The sequence below is a fragment of the Lagenorhynchus albirostris genome, chromosome 3 (genome assembly GCF_949774975.1).
Source record: "Lagenorhynchus albirostris chromosome 3, mLagAlb1.1, whole genome shotgun sequence".
In the NCBI taxonomy this organism is placed as follows: Eukaryota; Metazoa; Chordata; class Mammalia; order Artiodactyla; family Delphinidae; genus Lagenorhynchus; species Lagenorhynchus albirostris.
In genome coordinates, this window is record NC_083097.1 from 110183702 (window position 1) to 110199072 (window position 15371).

General features: G+C 40.9%; 1 long non-coding RNA gene across 2 annotated transcripts; it reads right to left on the reverse strand.

The window, feature by feature from the left end:
- Positions 1 to 1443: 1443 nt before the first annotated feature.
- On the reverse strand, positions 1444 to 15255 carry LOC132518241 (uncharacterized). 2 transcript variants are annotated; one of them, XR_009539888.1, is made up of 4 exons: positions 15039 to 15255; positions 10104 to 10238; positions 8474 to 8528; positions 1444 to 1520 (listed from the first exon to the last, which is right to left on the reverse strand). It is a non-coding gene; the product is annotated as an uncharacterized LOC132518241 (long non-coding RNA). The 2 variants fall into 2 exon arrangements; XR_009539889.1 differs by lacking the exon at positions 15039 to 15255 and adding an exon at positions 14748 to 14895.
- Positions 15256 to 15371: the final 116 nt, after the last annotated feature.

Consider the following 15371-nt stretch of genomic DNA (forward strand, 5'->3'; position numbering starts at 1 on the left):
ATTTATATATTTATATAGCATTTACATTGTATTAGGTATTACAAATAATCTAGAAATGATTTAAAGTACACAGGAGGATGTGTGTAGGTTTTATGCAAATACTGCACTGGTTTGTATAAGGAACTTGAGCATCCACGGATTTTTCGGGGGCGTTGGGAAGTGTCCTGGAACCAAGCCACTGAGGATACTGAGGAATGACTGTATTTTGCGATAATATAGAACGAATGCCCTTATATCTTTTAGGATTCAATTGCAAGAAACACAAAACAAAACTTTGGCTAAATAAACAAAGAATTTATTAGTAGTTTATTGGCTGGCTCATAATTTAGAAAGAGGAAGTACAGCCTTGAGAAGGCCTTGAACCAGAAAAGTCCAGATCTTAGTCATAGGAGCTTGTGTGCTACCTTTTTAGGCAATTGCCAGCAGATGATCAGGTCCAACCCCGTGTGGTACCTGTGTGCCTCATCTCAACAGTGAAGTTCCCTTGTAGGAGTTTGCTTGGCTTCTTAGTGAGATGTGCCCATCCCTCTGGTGGGGGGTGGGATCCCACAGTTAGCAAGCCACCAGAATGAAGAAGATCAGAGGAATTCTTTAAGGAATGAATGCTGAGCAGAAAAAACAAAAGTTGTACATTATATCCTATAACAGGACCTCTTCATAAGACATTTCCATGTAAAATTTTTCACAAGTAGACAACAGTGGGAGAGGTAACGTGTTTTACAAAGGCCTACAGGTGGCCAAACATTTAGAAATGTCATATAGGCACTTCCCTGGTGGTCCAGTGGGTAAGACTCCGTGCTCCCGGGCCCGGGTTCGACCCCTGGTTGGGGAACTAGATCCTGCATGCATGCCACAACTAAGAGCTCACATGTCACAATTAAAAGATCCTGTGTGGGGAGATCAGCTCGGTGCTTTGTGACCACCTAGAGGGGTGGGATAGGGAGGGTGGGAGGGAGGGAGATGCAAGAGGGAAGAGATATGGGAACATATGTATATGGATAACTGATTCACTTTGTTATAAAGCAGAGACTAACACACCATTGTAAAGCAATTATACTGTAATAAAGATGTTAAAAAAAAGAAAAAGATCCTGTGTGCTACAACTAAGACCCAGCGCAGCAAAAATAAATAAATAAATATTTAAATATTTTTTTAAAATAGAAATGTCATATAGCAAAAACAAAGGGAAAAAAAACAAAAAAAAACAAAGGAAACTAGCTGAAATGAAAATACCCATCTCAGCTCTCTTTCTCTCTCCCTTTTCTGGTGAGGAGGATATAAACTTCTGTGCTCTAAATCCAAACATTTTAATTGCAAGGTCAGATATATGATGGTTGATTTATTAAAGTTCATGTGAAATTCGGAATGATGATCTAATATTTCTTCCAGACATACCCTCATTCATCGAATGTCTCTGGCCGCCTACCCCCTCTAGTGTACCTTTTCTGCGACGTGGGTCCTGAGGCAAAAATGACTTTTTCCCGGTTTGAGCTCGAGTCTTGAAACCACACCCCTCCTGCCTTTATTAAAACACAAATGATCCATTTTCATTACGGAAAAACTTAAAATAGAGATTGAGAAAACAATGCATGTTACTTTCCACTATCTACATATAGAGATGTTTGAGGTTTTCTTTTTTAAAAAAAAAAAAATTATTTATTTATTTTTGGCTGTGTTGGGTCTTTGTTGCTGTGCGCAGGCTTTCTCTAGTTGCAGCGAGCGGGGGCTACTCTTTGTTGCGATGCGTGGGCCCGTGGGCTCCAGTAATTGCAGCTCATGAGCTGTAGAGCACAGCCTCGGTAGTTGTGGCACATGGGCTTAGCCGCTCTACGGCATGTGGGAACTTCCTGGACCAGGGCTCGAACCCGTGTCCCCTGCATTGGCAGGCAGATTCTTAACCATTGCACCACCAGGGAAGTCCCACAACTGAAACTTAACTAATTCTAACACATTTTAAAATATCATGGACAATGTTTCTGGAGAATTTTATTTATTTATTTATTTAGCTGTGTCGGGTCTTAACTGCAGCATGTGGGATTTAGTTGATGTGGCATGCAAACTCTTAGTTGTGGCAGAATTATTTCTAGACAGAATTATTTCTTAAGTTTTTGACTTTTAAAGAAAAGTTTTACTTCTGGTAAATGTAAAAAATATGGAAAAACACAGAATTTACTTTTAGGTCCTTATGCGTACATAGATTAAACATTTGTAAACATTTAGTATTGTCTATGAATGTATATCTTAAGGTTTAAAAAATATGAAGTGAGTAATATTTTACCATACCAAACACTCCTTTCTGTGATAGATAAAACAACTGATAAAAGCTTTTTAAATTTTTTTCCACGTTACTAGTGCTACTAGTGAAAAAACCCAAGTTGGCCAAAATACTTAAAAATAAATACCTCTAAATCATTTTTCATTAGAATGCTAATCAGAAAAATACTAAATCAAGATTCAGTTTATGTGGTGTCTAAAGCAAAACAGAAAATAGTAATTACATTTTTTTAATGAATAAGAGTGGCAAGATAGCCTCTTTCTAAAAAAAGCAGGTACATCCTAAGAGCACTTAAATTTTTTGTGAGAAGCACTTTCTATAGTGCTTCAAGTTCAAGACGGCTCTGGAGTTGTCAACAGATCCTTTTCTTGTACTTGCTACGGGTAAATTTGCTATAAAGATTTTCTTTTTGCACCATCTGGTTTTTAGCAATCTTTTGAGAATTTGGAAAATTTGAATCAACTCCAGACATTGTTAAGAGTTGCTTCAAAAAAAAAAAAAAAAGAGTTGCTTCAAATTTCCAAGTATTACCAGCATTTGTAAATCTTGTCCATTTTAGGTATTATACACCTTTCCATTCATTACATGTTGAACCAGGATTATTTCTGTGACAAAACATTTATGCCCTGTCTCTGCATTTTAAAAATTCTAACTGTTGGGAGTTCCCTGTGGTCCAGTGGTTAGGATTCAGCGCTTTCACTGCCATGGCCTGGGTTCAATCCTGCAAGGTACATGTCGTGGCCAAACAAACAAACAAATAAAAAAACTAACTATTCTGTTTCTTTTCCATTTTCTTCAGTGAAGTTTCATGAATCCATTTTAAAATAGATGTCATGAAGGACTTTTTTTGGGAGGTATAATTGACACGTATTACTTTCAGGTGTACAACATAATGACTTGTATTTTTATATAGTACTAAATGATCACCCCAGTAAGTCTGTTTAGCATCCATATGAAGGGCTTTTTATCATTGCTAAATCCTCAAAGTGAATTTTTTTTTTTCCTTTTTGGCTGCGCTGCGCAGCTTGCGGGATCTCAGTTCCCCGACCACAGATTGAACCCGGGCAACAGCAGTGAAAGCCTGAAATCCTAACCACTAGGCCTCCGGGGAACTCCCTCAAAGTGAATTTTAATCCCAATAATTTTTACATGAAGATACTTATTGCATTTAGAAAGTGGGGTTATTTTTAAATTATATCTCTGATTTTCTTCTTTTTTAAAAAAATTATTTTATTTTTGGCTGCGTTGGGTCTTCGTTGCTGCGCGAGGTCTTTCTCTAGTCGCAGCGAGTAGGGGCTGCTCTTTGTTGCGGTGCACGGGCTTCTCATTGCGGTGGCTTCTCTTGTTGCGGAGCACAGGCTCTAGGCACGCAGGCTTCAGTAGTTGTGGCACTTGGGGTTAGTTGCTCCGTGGCATATGGGATCTTCCTGCACCAGGGATCGAACCCATGTGCCCTGCATTGGCAGGCAGATTCTTAACCACTGCGACACCAGGGAAGTCCCTTCATTCTGTTTTCGACAACTTTTTTCAGAGTACTTGCCACTTCTCCCATTCTCCCTCAAAGCCCAATTTGCCTTAATGTGGGCTAGAGGTCACAGAAATCCCTGCTCCCACCATCTAAGAGCTTTAAGGCTTGAAGGTATATGAATCAGTATGGTAAGAAAATAGCCCATTGTAATAAAGTTCCAGGGAAATTTGATTCCAAAGAAGCAAATATAGACTAGAAGTCTTAGAATCTAAAGAACATCCGAGAGTTTTGAAATTCCTCACTGCTCCATTTCACCAGGCCAACTGCAGAAAAAGCACAGAAGCCCCATCCTGTGAAGGATCAGGATTCTAACTTGTATTGATAGTTAGCTAGATTTAATTTAATCACAGGTTATTTAATCAGGCTGCTATTGGTGAAATCTTTTGTGGTTTCCTTCTTTTTCCCTGCCATTAAAATCGTAACCCAGTTGTCACCTAGAGGCTTCAGTGCACTTAGAGAATTGGGTAAACCTGGCTTTGATATCCAGGGTCTGGGGTAATTCAAAGACTACTCTACTCTTCTAGTGGTTTAATTCCTCTTAGGTTCCTGCCCCAGGTCACACCTGGTTATGAAGTTGCATTCCCCTTTCATGTGCCCACCAGAAATCCCATCACACCAAGTGGCTCATGATTTTACTGAAGATTTATGGGCTGCTGTAAAGGGTGGTCACATTGTAGATGACATGACCACTCTCTCTCTCTGTGGCAATCAATGACCTCTCTCATTTCTTCTCAGATCCAGTTCCTTCTGCCCTTCCAAACTCCCACAGTCCCTACACATTACCTTGTGAAGCTCTCTGGAAAGTGAAGTATAGTAAATGCCCTCCCCTATATATATAATGTTTATTTCAAAGCCCACCCAGGACTATCTGGATTCCTCAGTGCTCTAGGATTCTGGGACAACATCTTCTTCCACTGCATCAACACTGTGAGACATGTGTGGGGTGCCTTTCCAGCTCATGATGACACAGTCTTCTGAGACTGGGATTAGTGACCCTGTATTCTCAGGTATACCTGACTGAACCAGTTTGACTGATCCAAGCTGGACCATTACCTGGGAATTTTATAATAGAACTGAAGGTCTTCAGTTTTCATCTCTGCATAGGGCTGGACTTGAAACATATACATTCGGAGCTGACAGGCAGCCAGTACATGAAGAGAGAGAAATTGGGTCTACAGAGAAAGAAGTATATTAAGATACCTTTAGCTTCAAATAATAGAAATCTGGAATCAAAAGGTTTTATACTTGCCTGAGTGTGTCTGTAAGGTTCTCTGTTGACTGTCCCTGTTTCTCTAGTCTATGCTGATGGGTCTCTGTGCTAATACCCACTGTGTGGCACATGTCCAGGATAGATGTCCTTGGAGGACCCCTCTGGGCCTCCTACTCCATAGTTCCCTGATGAGGGGATCCCAGCTCCAGCTTGACCATTCCTTCTCAACTGCTGCCTCCTGTTGCAAGGGTCTCTTCCAGCCAGCAGCTTCTTGGGTAGGGTCTGGTGAAACAGTTCAAGTTCAGCCACCTCTTCTAACGTGCAGTAGATCCAGGGGGAATACTTATTTCCTTGTCACACCATATTACTTTCCTCTCTTGGTCCCTTCATATAGCTTGCTGTCTTCAGTTTTCTTTTCTTTTGTTCATATTTGCCCCTCCTTTGTTCAAAGGGGGAAACTGGCTAGCATGCTGCCTCAGCAAATGGCCAACTAAGGCATGGAATGGAGGTCTCCCCTCCCTATGTACCTCTCTCCAGTCTTTACAAGAGCCTCCCTTCTCATTTGTTTTCCCTGGAGAGAGAGCACCTTCTGCCTCTCTCCTGCTGGGAAGAGAAAATCCCTTCTCATCATGAAGTAATTCTGCACTCCCCACAAAGCAAATCACCAAGTGCCCTTCACTCCTCCTCACTTCTACAGAGACCTGGAAGGGTGGGGTGGTTGGAGTAGGGAGGAGGCTGGTAATGTCTAGCCTGTTTCTGCTTAGTCTCTTGGGGAGTTGCCTGGCTCCAATTACTGGCAATTTTCTTAAGGGTGTAGGTTAGTTTTCACTTCTTTGTTCTCACCTGTGGGCCCTAATCACCAATTCTGGGACAACTGGGAAAAATCTCACACAATATCCTATTAGAGCAACAACAGTAACGACCACCTCTAATATTTCTCGAGCATATGCTCTGTGTCAGGTAATGTACATTTTATAATAACTGTCTTATTTATGTGTCACATCAATCTTATGAGGTAGGTCCTATTATTTTTTTTTATTTTTTTTATTTTTTATTGAGGTAGGTCCTATTATTTCCCCCATTTTGTAGGTGAGGAAACTGACCTACATAGTTCCAAGTAAGCCACTTGGAACTGGTATTCAAGCCCAAGGCTGTAGGGTTAAGTACTCTACTATACTTCCTCTCTTGTATACACAGGGTAAGTATGCTTGCCCATCATTTTGTAAGGATATATTCCTTGAAGTAGAACTCTTGTCACAGAGTATGCACACTTTTCCCAAAATGCTCTCTAGAACGACAGAACCAGATCATATTTTCCCTGATACCTTTGCCAGTAAGGTGTATTGCAGTTTGTTTTATATCATATAATATTGTTTTTCCAATATGCTATGAAGAATAGAATTTCACTGTTGTTTTAATTAACATTTTAAAAAATCCCAGGTGAAGTTGAACATTTTATGTTTATTTGTCATTTGTACTTATTCTTTCTTTTAAACCATTTTATTTTATTTTTTTGGCTGCACCATGTGGCTTGTGGGACCTTACTTCTTATTATTTAGTGAACTTTGTTTTCTAATCTTTGGTCCATTTTTTATGATTGACTTACGACAAGTATGTATATATAAAGAATATTTGATGTCACATACCTTTTTTTAAAAAAATATTTATTTTGACTGCACTGAATCTTAGCTGTGGCACGTGGGATCTTTAATGTAGCATGCAGGATCTTTTAGTTGTGGCATGCAGGCTCATAGTTGCAGCATGCGGGATTCTTAGTTGCAGCATGTATGTGGGATCTAGTTCCCCGACCAGGGATTGAACCTGGGCCCCCTGCATTGGGAGCGCAGAGTCTTACCCACTGGACCACCAGGGAAGTCCCTGATGTCACATATCTTAAGGATATTTCTTCCCAAGTTGTTGTCAAAGAATAAAATTTTTTATTGTGGGAAAGTATACAAAACATAAAATTCATCATTTTAACCATTTTTAGGTATACAATTGAATGGCATTAAGTATATTCACAATGTCAGGCAATCATTACCACTATCCATTTCCAGAACATTTTTTATCATCCCTAATAGAAACTGTGTACCTAGGAATTCCCTGGCAGTCCAATGGTTAGGACTCGGTGCTTTCACTGCCGAGGGCGCAGGTTCAATCCCTGATCAGGGAATTAAGATCCAGAAAGCCGGGACTTCCCTGGTGGCACAGTGCTTAAGAATCCACCTGCCAATGCAGGGGACACAGGTCCGAACCCTGGTCTGGGAAGATCCCACATGCTGTGGAGCAACTAAGCCTGTGCTCTAGAGTCTCTGCTCTAGAGCCCGTGAGCCACAGCTGCTGAGCCCACATGCTACAACTACTGAAGCCCACGTGCCTAGAGCCCGTGCTTGCAACAAGAGAAGCCACCGCAATGAGAAGCCTGTGCACCACAAGGAAGAGTAGCCCCCGCTCACCACAACTAGAGAAAGCCCCCGCACAGCAATGAAGACCCAACACAGCCAAAAATAAATAAATAAATTCATTAAAAAAAAAAAAAAAGATCAAGCAAGCCTCACCGGCGTGGCCGAAAACAAGCAAACAAAAACAACAGAGAGCTTCCCTGGTGGCACAGTAGTTGAGAGTCTGCCTGCCGATGTGGGGGACACGGGTTTGGGCCCCGGTCCAGGAGGATCCCATATGCTGCAGAGCAACTGGGCCCGTGAGCCACAACTGCTGAGCCTGCACGTCTGGAGCCTGTGCTCCACAACAAGGGAGTCCGTGATAGTGACAGGCCCGTGCACCGTGATGAGGAGTGGCCCCCACTTGCCACAGCTGGGGAGAGCCCTCGCGCAGAAACGAAGACCCAACACAGCAAAAATAAATAAATTAAAAAACTCCTACCCCCAACATCTTCTAAAAAAAAAAGAAAACAACAGAAAAACGCTACCCCTCCAAAAAAAAACCCCAAACTGTGTACCCATTAAAAAATAACTCTGATTCACCCTTTCCCACAGCCTATGGTAACCTCCATTCTATGTTCTATGAATTTGCTTATTCTAGGTACCTCATATATGAGGAAGTCATACATTTGTCCTTTCGTGCCTGGCTCATTTCAATTAGGATAATGCTCTCAAGGTTTATTCATATTGTACCATATATCAGAATTTCATCCCTTTTTTATAGCTGAATAGTATTCCATTGCATGTGTATACCACATTTTGTTTATCCATTCATCTGTTGGTGCACACTTAGCTTGTTTCCACACTTCGGCTATTGTGAATAATGCTGCTGTAAACATTGGTGTATGTGTATCTGTTTGAGACTTTGTTTACAATTCTTTTAGGTTTATACCTAGGAATGGAATTACTGGATCATATGGTAATTCTATGTTTAACTTTTTCAGGACAAAGTATATAATTTTTAAAAAGTTAAAAACATACAAATATATATAGTGAGGCTATGTCAGTGATTTACTTACCTCAGTGAGGAGACCAGCAGGAGAGTAAAGATCATTCAATGGAGAACTCAAGATCCTGAAGTGAAAGAAAGAATGCTGAAATTAGATTGCTAAGTTAAATACAAAACCTGTTATTGTTCTACAGGGCAATGAAAGCATAATCTTTGGGAGTATCTTTACTACCAGACAGAAATCATTTGCATCTCTCCCAAACAAATACCATTTGTGATATCAATCTTCTACAATCTTTTACAAGTTAACTAAGTTAGCTAATTTTACAGTCTGGCGGTAATCTTTATGAACTTTGTATTTATTGCTTTTCATTTTGTTTACGGTCTTTTCTGCATTCATTTTTCTATCTTTGCTTTTACTGTTTTTGTCTTTTGCTCTTGTCCTTACAAAAGATCATTATGTGTGTGTGTGGTTGCATAAATATATATAATGTATATATTCACCTTTATTTTCTGGTAATCATATGTTTTTATTTTTGAAACTTAATTTGTAAACCTTTAAGTATTTGACTTATCAGGAATATATTCTTGCATACAGTTTGAGGTAGGGATCTAAAATTTTTTTCCCAAATGGTTAGCTAATATTCCAACACCACCTCTCCCTCACTAGTGTGAAATGCCAAGTATCATATACTGGATTCTCATACTTGGATATGTTTCTGGAATTTTATTTCTGCTTGTCCTTGTCTTTTCTGGTACCAGTATCACGGCTGTAATTATTACTGCTTCATTACACTGTGTTGCCTCTTATAGAGGGAACAGAATGTCTCTGCTACCAGCAACCACGCCTTTAGTCAAAGGGAGCTACTTCTCACAGAGGCAGGGCAAGTGCCCAGCCTTGCTTCACAAAAGCACCAGCAACTCTCAAATATTTCAGTGCTTTAGGAAATTCCACTGAAAATTCTAGAGAAAGGCACCCACCTAAGGGATCTGAAAGTAAAGGCTGAGTGCTATGTGTGTGTGCTTGAGAGGTGGGGGGCAGGGGGTGGAGTGAGGAGCTCATTCATGAACTTCCTCTCAACCACGTAGTTTTACTTTCTGTTTGTTTACATGGAGATGCCAGATTGTCACTGTGTCCTCTCTGCTTTAGAAGGGGATTTTACTTTTAGAGAAGAAGCCCTAAGAAAGAACATAAGAGAGAAGCCCTAATGGAGGCATTTTTGTCACTCTACTGACACTCTAAATGACTGGAAGAGATCTTTTAGTGTGATGGGGCCTTCTTGGGGCCCTGGATCTCATCTCATTTAGGGGTAAGATGACACGCGAAAGACGAATATACTACGCTTTCCTGACTTCTCAAAACAAGTGCTAGTACCATTGGAATAAAAAAAGATATCCCAAGCTCTGTTCACTGGCACAAACTACTGTATCAAGTAAGGATATTCAGCTGGGATCTTTTCATTGCTCTTTTCAAAAATAACTCTTGCCTTCAGTGGAAATGGCACAAAATATGGCCATATTTAATAGACTAAATAGTATTCTTAAAGGGCCAGTCATCCATTTCTGAAGAATGACTTATTAACCTCATTTCTACTCTTTGCTGAGTGCCTTATTCTTTCAAAGCATTTCAAGAATACATAAAGTTCTTATCATGCTTTTTGTTTCACAGTATCTCCATAGTGGAAGTTTCTTCCCGCTACCTTTTTCAGGCTTGTCTTTGTCTTGTCTGGAAGAGAAACTGATGCTTCCAGTGAGCTCAAGTCATCCCCTCTGTTGTTTCAGCCTGCTGTAGCTGTTGCTGCTGCCTTTGGCCATGGGGATGGATTCCTGTGCCACTGCCAGGAAAACATGTTAGTCACTCTCCTCTGAGTTAGAGCTTGCACTGCTGGCGTTCAAGTGTCAAACTGTAATCGTCTGTGATATATTTAGATTTTGAACTCACTTTGCATTTGAACATTAACTACATGTCCACAAGAAAATAAATGGTCCTGCTGTGGTTGTGACGCCATGCCTGGGCAGAGTGCCACATGAAATTTTTCATAGTAACACTGTTCATAGTAACACTGATTCTTTATCAAATTACACATATTCATACCCCAGATTCCTCTTTAATCAGGAAACCTGAAAAGTGAATTATTATCTGAGGCCACAGGGCCTTTTAAAATCATTGTCCTTGAGTCTTAGAGCAAGAAGCAAAGAGCATTCTGTCCTGAGACAAAGAAGCTGTATTTAGCTGAAGGGAAACCAGCACAGGATACATTGAGTCCTGATGAATTTGACACTTTAAACAAAAGATGGTAAAAGAGTTTTGTAATTTGCAGACATGAGATGGCAGGATAGCTCCCTGGCGGGGGGTCCCTCTGTACTCAGGAACAGGACAAGCCAGAGCAAAACCCAGCTGAGCAGGTGAGTCTGAGCAGGTGAGAGTCACGTTTCTGGTCTCAGCAGACCAGACCAAGAGGCTGGACTTTGGGGGTGGAGTTGGAATGTCAGCTGCTATAGAGGTGGAAGAAGGCTGAGTCTGGGGCTGGTTGAGGAGAGGGTGGAGCTTATAGGTAAGGAGGCTATGAATCAGGTCAGGAAAATTATCAGGGATCAAGAGACCTAGATGAAGGGGTTAAAATTTCCTGATGGTATCAGTCTTTGTGGCCTGGAGAAATCTTTGCAAAGTTCACCCAGCATTTTAAGATTATAAAGAGGGAAAGGTTTGGGATACTGATGATACTGCAGGACGTATGTATAAGTGTAATCAGCCCGAATAAAGGCAAAAGAGTGAGGCTTTGGGAAAGGACCTCAGAATGAGATCATAGTGCTACTATGTAAGCAGACGGTATAATAGTGTGAGGAAGGACACTAGGATTTCAGCGAATTTGGGGCTAGGAGTGAACTGTAATGGTAGTTTCTATATCAGAAGAGTGTTAAGATTAGAAAAATACTTGAGGGAAAAAACCAGGAGACTAAATTGTGCCCTACTACTCCTTATATTTATGCTTGTTATACTTGTACTTATAATTAAACAACGTTTAAACAGGTTTTCTTTAGACTTCTCAGAGTCTTTAAAATGACATTATTAACCTATTCATATCTCATAGAACACAGTTTGGGAAAGGCCGGTTTAACAATAAAAAAGGCACAACCAAATTCAACCATCATATATACATAACAAAAACACTGAAAGTAAGGAAAGTATTCCAAAAGGTCTACAATGAATGACTAGTTGAATTAATTTCTCTTATTCTTTTGTTTCCCATATTTACTCTATGGAGCCCTTACAAGGAACATGAGCTTAAAGAAAACAGTGGTGTAGTTGTAGGAGGCCATTTTGAAATTGGAGTTTTAAAAGTTATATAACCTTGGACAAGCTCTTTAACCTCATCAGGTCTGTTTTTTCATCTTCAAAATTGGAAAATGACACCCACCTAATGGGTATGCTGTGAGGATTAAATGGATTATGATATCCAAATCACTCAGCACAATGTCTGGCACATACTGTAGGAGCTAGAGATGAAGTAATTACCATTATTATTGAGTTGTTAGAGTTTTAGAGTTTAAGAAAGGAGCGCTGGTTCTGCTAAGGGCATTGGTCCACTCACTGTGATATCAGGGAAGCCAGAAAACACCATTATCTGAGTTTGTAGCTTACTTGTGAAGCAAATGATTCCAGAACCTGCTCCAGAATATAGAACAGGATTCCACTGGACACCTGGCAGGGAAGACTATGAATTCCCAACTGACTGAGAAACTTTTGTCTTGTGGTAGGCAGGCTATGAACACTGTGTACTGAAAACAAACAGACAAAAAATTTGCTAATTGCTTAGAACTAAATTTGATCATTGTATCAGAGAAAGGCATTTAACAACTTCCTTCTAAAATACTCAAGATGCTCTGCTAAATGAAAAGAACTTGTGCTACACCCATGGTGCCTTTGACATTAAATATTCTGGCAACTTTACTGCTTCACAATCGATTCTTGGAAACTTGTTCCTTTAGATTCTTTGGAATTCTTAAATAACCTTTTCTGACTTCATTTATTTAAATATCCCAGAATAGCCTCTTGAGCTATAAGTTTGATGATCAAATACACTATTTTTAGCAGGAAGAGTGCTCTCTGTAACTGATGTTATGCTTCATTTTGAGAAGGACAAATTGTTCAAAAGATTGATAGAACCAATGGTATTTTAAACTGAAAGCAGTGCCAAGGCAAATAAGGCAGGTAGGTATGAAGTTGGAACACAAAAAGATAGGGATGTTTTTTGCCAGTTTAGCTAAAGGCTGGGGAGGCCTCACACAAGATGGAAGGCAGAGACAGAGTCCACAACCCAGACATAGTGATCTTCTAGGTAGTTTAGGCACTTCAGCCTAGGTCAGGCTTGTTACCCCAAAACTGGGTTCCCCTCTTGGTGGGTGTTGAGCCAAAAGACACCACCAAGCCAAAGATATGGAGAATGAAGGATTTATTACTTGAAGTTAGAAAGGAGAACACCGGGGATCTTTCCCAAAGCAGTGTCTCCCTGAACAGCAAAACTGGGGAAGTTTTAAGCCAAGAGTACGTGCATATCCATGAAAGGCCTTGTGTGGTATATGCATATTCATGAAGGGGCTTGAGCTGAGGAGATTTTTAACATTGAACTGGGACAAAGCTTTAGGTGATTAAAGCCACAAGTGTCAGAAAAGATCAACATCATTCCATCCTCCATCTGGGTGGGGGCCTTAGTTCCTGTAGAACTTGAAGATGTGTATCATATTATGTACATCCCTTGAGGAGGAACTAGGACTCTGTTTTATTGCTGAACTACTGTTTCTTGACTGCTTTTCCTTTGTTCCTGCATTCCCTCACTTCCCTTACGATCATTAATTACTGAGACCTGTTCAACGACAAGCATTGTGGCCAGGCGTAGATCAAAAAATGGCTTCGGCCAAATATGGCTTTTCTTACGTCAAGAAAGCCGTGCCTGATTCTCTTTCTCTGTGGACCCCCTACCCTATCTGTTTACAGACTGGCTTGTTTGTCCAGTGCTTAATAACCCAGAGTAGACAGATGGAGACAGGACTCTGTCATAGGTAAAGCCAGTAACATCTTTGGTGTTATTGATATCCTCCTAGATGGGAGAAAAATAGGAGATAGAGGAAGGAAGGTCAAGTACAATTTTTCTTATTTTTCTTTACTTTTAAAATTGTGGTAAAATATACATAAGGAAACTTACCATTTTAACCATTTTAAAGTGTACAAATCAGTGGCATTATGTACATTCACATTGTTGTACAACCAGCACCACTATCCAACTCTAGAACTTTTTCATCATCCCAGACTGAAACTCTGTACCCATTAAACAGTAACTCTCCAATCCCTCCTACCAGCCAGCCCCTAGTGACCACTATTCTATTTTCTGTTTCTATGAATTTGCCTATTCTAGGCGCCTTGTGTAAATGTAATTAGTCAATATTTGTTTTTTGTGTGTCTAGCTTCTTTGACTTAGCATGATGTTTTCAAGGTTCATCCATGTTGCATCGTGTTAGAATTTTGTTCCTTTTTAGGCTGCATAATATCCCATCATACGTATATACCACATCTTGAAAACACATTCATGCATCAGCGGACATTTGGGTTGTTTCCACCTTTTGGCTATTGTGAATAATGCTGTGAATATGGGTGTACAAGCATCTGTTTGTCCTTGTTCTCTTTTTCAAAGGCTTTTTCTTCCTGCCTCCACACCTCCTATTACAGCCTCAGGGAGCACTCAGTGCTTGTTTTTGAAGACAAAAACAGGTTTGATTTAGCCAAAATGTGAGAACCGTGTGGTGATTAGCAAGTTTAAAGGCACCCAACGTGGGCTTTGGGCATTGCTCCTGGAGATTGAGGTACCTTCTTAGGCAGCAGGTGTGAAATAAAATTCATATTTTATGGCAAGACTAGAAAAATTTAAACAAAAAATTTTCTCTGCCCTTTCGCCTCCGCTCCCCCATTATGTGTGGACAAACTTGCCACCAGGTACTGGGACCCCATTTACCTGTCTAGCTACTCTTGTACTGGATTCAGGTTTTGTGAGGTTGAAGCTTATACAATGCTTAAGTATTTACAAAGTAAATACTTAGAATAAGACATCACATCAAATTACTGAAGACATGGAAATTCAGATTCCCTGTCTTCTATCTTTAAGCGATTTATCAGAAATGCTCATTACAAAGAGTTGCTTCCCGATTGACAGCTGGCTTCCGCTCCACAACTGGAAGCCACCATAACTCTCAGCAACTCCTTGCTCTTCCAGGTGCCCATGCAAGCGAGGGGTCCTGATGATTCGCTAGCTTCATTTCATCCTGCCACTTACCGGCTGGTCTGAACGTACCTAGGAGCATGTCATCCACCTCAGTGTCTCTTGCATCCAGCTCAAGACATGTGCTTAGAATGGGTTGGGGATTGAAAGGCTTAAGTGCCGTAGGCTCCTCAGTCTGATCTAAGGACAGGAGTGGTTTAGAAAACGGTGCGACGAGGCTGAACGAAAAAAACAAGGCGGTGGACTTGAGGGTGGAGTCCTCCCCTCCGCCGCAGAGGGCGCTGTCTTTGACTTTGACAGCGTCTTAGCTAAGACTGCCGAAGGCCGCGTTCCAACGGCGGCCTTCTCTACCCACCAACCTACCTCAAGGAGAGCAGATGAGAGACGCCTCTGGACTTTTAAGATTAGTTTGTGCTCCCATTTCCCAACACAAGGTGTGGCGTAGGAGGTGCCACAACCAGAACTTCCTTTGAGATAAAGAAAAAAGCGGAAGTAGGACAAAAGCGCTTCCTCAGTATTTTGCCTCAAACCGGCTGTCCTACTTTCTTCTGGAAGGGGAGGTGCTCCACTGCTCTTTGCCGCCGCCCTTAGCGCGGCTGCGGGGTCCGTGTACATGCTCAATGGCCAACCCCGCCTCCCAACTGTCTTTCGCCGGCCCTTCCCAGGTTCTTGGGCCTGGGAGTGACGTACACGTGT